Genomic DNA, 2762 nt, shown 5'->3' with positions numbered 1-2762 from the left:
TTAAAACCCACTAGGCAGTAAAACTTTGGCAGCAGACAAAGACAAAATCTACCCACATGGTCCTGACCTCATAGCTCTGATTCTAGGTTGGGAATAAGAAACACATTTAACAGGTATAAAGATATAAGAGCAGGGCTGGGAAGGTGGCTCAGTGGTAGAGCGCTTGCCTTGCATGCATGAGGCCCTGGGTTCGATTCCTCAGCACCACATAAGCAAAAAGAAAAAAGCCGGAAGTGGTGCTGTGGCTTAAAGTGGTAGAGCACTAGCCTTGAGCTGAAGAGCTCAGTGACAGTGCCTAGGCCCAGAGTTCAAGCCCCACAACCAACAGAAAAGAAGAAAAATATAGGTAGGTAGATAGATAGATAGAAAGGTCATGAGACTCTTATCTCCAGTAAACCACCAGAAAACCAGAAATGGGGCTGTGGCTCAAGTGGTAGAGCACTAGCCTTGATCTGAAGAGCTGAAGGATAGTGCCCAGGCCCAGAATTCAAGCCCCATGACTGACAAAAAAAAAAGAGTAAGCCAGGTGTTGGTGGCTCAAGCCTGTAATCCTAGCTACCCAGGAGGCTGAGATCTGAGGATCACAGCTCAAAGCCAGCCTGGGCAGAAAAGTCCGAGAGACTCTTCAATAAACCATCAGAAAACCGGAAGTGGCACCCTGGCTCAAGCGGTGGAGTGTTCACCTTGAGCTGAAGAGCACAGGGACAGCGCCCAAGTCCAGAGTTCAAGCCCCACGACCAACAACAACAACAAAAAGAGCAGAACAGGAAAGGAGGGCAAAGCATGGTCAGGACCATATAATTAAAACACAGTAATCACAGTACCTCACTGGTAAGGCTTAAGCAATCAGAAGGATGCAGTAAGCAAGGCACAGAGCCATCTAGGGGAAGCAGAGGGAAGAGACAACAAATGTAGGGTCCTCAGTATGACTGGTTGGAAGGAGAGAAATCCTCAGCACCACATAAGCATAAAAGAAGAAAAAAGCCAGAAGTGCCACTGTGGCTCAAGTGGTAGAGCGCTAGCCTTGAGCTGAAGAGCTGAGGGACAGTGCCCAGACCCAGAGTTCAGGCCCCACGACCGGACCAAAAAAAAAAAAAAAGACTTCAACTTTTACTCTTGAATGTGAAAGGAATTATGATGGAACATTATTCAGCTCTGAGAAGAAATGGAACCCGGCATATGGGGAGGACAGCAGGATCCATGCTACAAACAGACCAACACTCAACACTGGAGCTTGCCTCTGCTGCCTCTCTGGCATTTTCTTCTTCCACTTCTCCCTCTTTTTCCTCCTCTTCCTCTTCCTTTTGCTCTTCTCCTTATCCTTCTCATTTTATTTTTTTTTTGGCCAGTCATGGGGCCTGAACTTTGGGCCTGAGCGCTGTCCCTCAGCTCTTCAGCTCAAGGCTAACGCTCTACCACTTGAGCCACAGTGCCACTTCCGGCTTTTTCTGTTTATGTGGTGCTGAGAAATTGAATCAGGGCCTCATGCATGCAAGGCAAGCGCTCTACCACTGAGCCACCTTCCCAGCCTTCTATTTTTTCTTTCTTTCTTTTTTTCTTTCTTTCTTCCTTTCTTTCTTTTTCTTCCTTCCTTCCTTCCTCTCCTAGGACTTGAACTCTGGACCTGGGCACTGTCCTTGAGCTTCTTTTTGCTCAAAACTAGCACTACTAGTCCCTTGAGCCACAGCTCTACTTCTGGCTTTGTCTGTTTATGTGGTACTGAGCAATCAAACTCAGGGCTTCCTGCATGTGAGGCAAACACTGTGCCACTAAGCCACATTCCCAGCTCTCTGGCATTTTCTTTTTTTATTATAAACATATTTTTATTGTGAAAATACTGTTCAGAGGGGTTACAATTGCATGGACAATATAATGAGCACCCGCCCCCCCCACCAAAGTTGTAAAGTTCCTTTTTCAACATAACGACTTGTACATCTCATTGTTGCAATGGGTCCTCCTATATCCCTGTTTTAACAATTTGTTTTTTTCTCTTCCCCCCCACATATACCAACATCATATATAGTGAGAGCAGGGGTTATACCGTAGGGGAGGGACATACAAAGCAACAAAGATATAATCTTATAAATATGTTAGAAACAATCACATGAAAGATCTCTTTTTTTTTTGTCAGTCGTGGGGCTTGAGCTCTAGGCCTGGGAGCTGTCCCTGAGCAATTCAGCTCAAGGCTCATGCTCTACCACTTGAGCTATAGCTCTGGCATTTTCTTTATTGTGCAAATGAGGGTTCTATGGACAGATTTTGGGAAATTCATGACAAAAATTGAGAACAAGGTGGGCACCAGCGGCTCACAATCTGTAATCCTAACTACTTAGGAGGCTTAGATCTGAGGATCTCAGGAAATTATATGGGACTCCCTCCCCACACCTTTTCTTTTTTTTGGGGGGGGGGTCCGGTTGTGGGGCCTGAACTCTGGGCCTGAGCACTGTCCCTCAGCTCTCCAGCTCAAGGCTAGCACTATACCACTTGAGCCACAGCGCCACTTCCGGCTTTTTTCTTTTTGCTTATATGATGCTGAGGAATCAAACCCAGGGCCTCAGGCTTGCAAGGCAAGCGCTCTACTGAGCCAACTTCCCAGCCCTCCCCACACCTTTTCCACCCCTGCCCCTGGTCATGAGGCTTGAACTCTGGGCCTGGGCACTGTCTCTCAGCTATTCAGATCAAGGCTAGTCCTCTACCACTTGAGCCACAGCACCACTTCTGGTTTTCTGGGTTGTTTATTTATTTTTATTTTTGGTCCGGTC

Source organism: Dipodomys ordii, unplaced genomic scaffold, assembly GCF_000151885.1.
Source record: "Dipodomys ordii isolate 6190 unplaced genomic scaffold, Dord_2.0 Scaffold26, whole genome shotgun sequence".
NCBI classification, from domain to species: Eukaryota; Metazoa; Chordata; class Mammalia; order Rodentia; family Heteromyidae; genus Dipodomys; species Dipodomys ordii.
Note: the sequence above shows the minus strand (reverse complement) of the source record.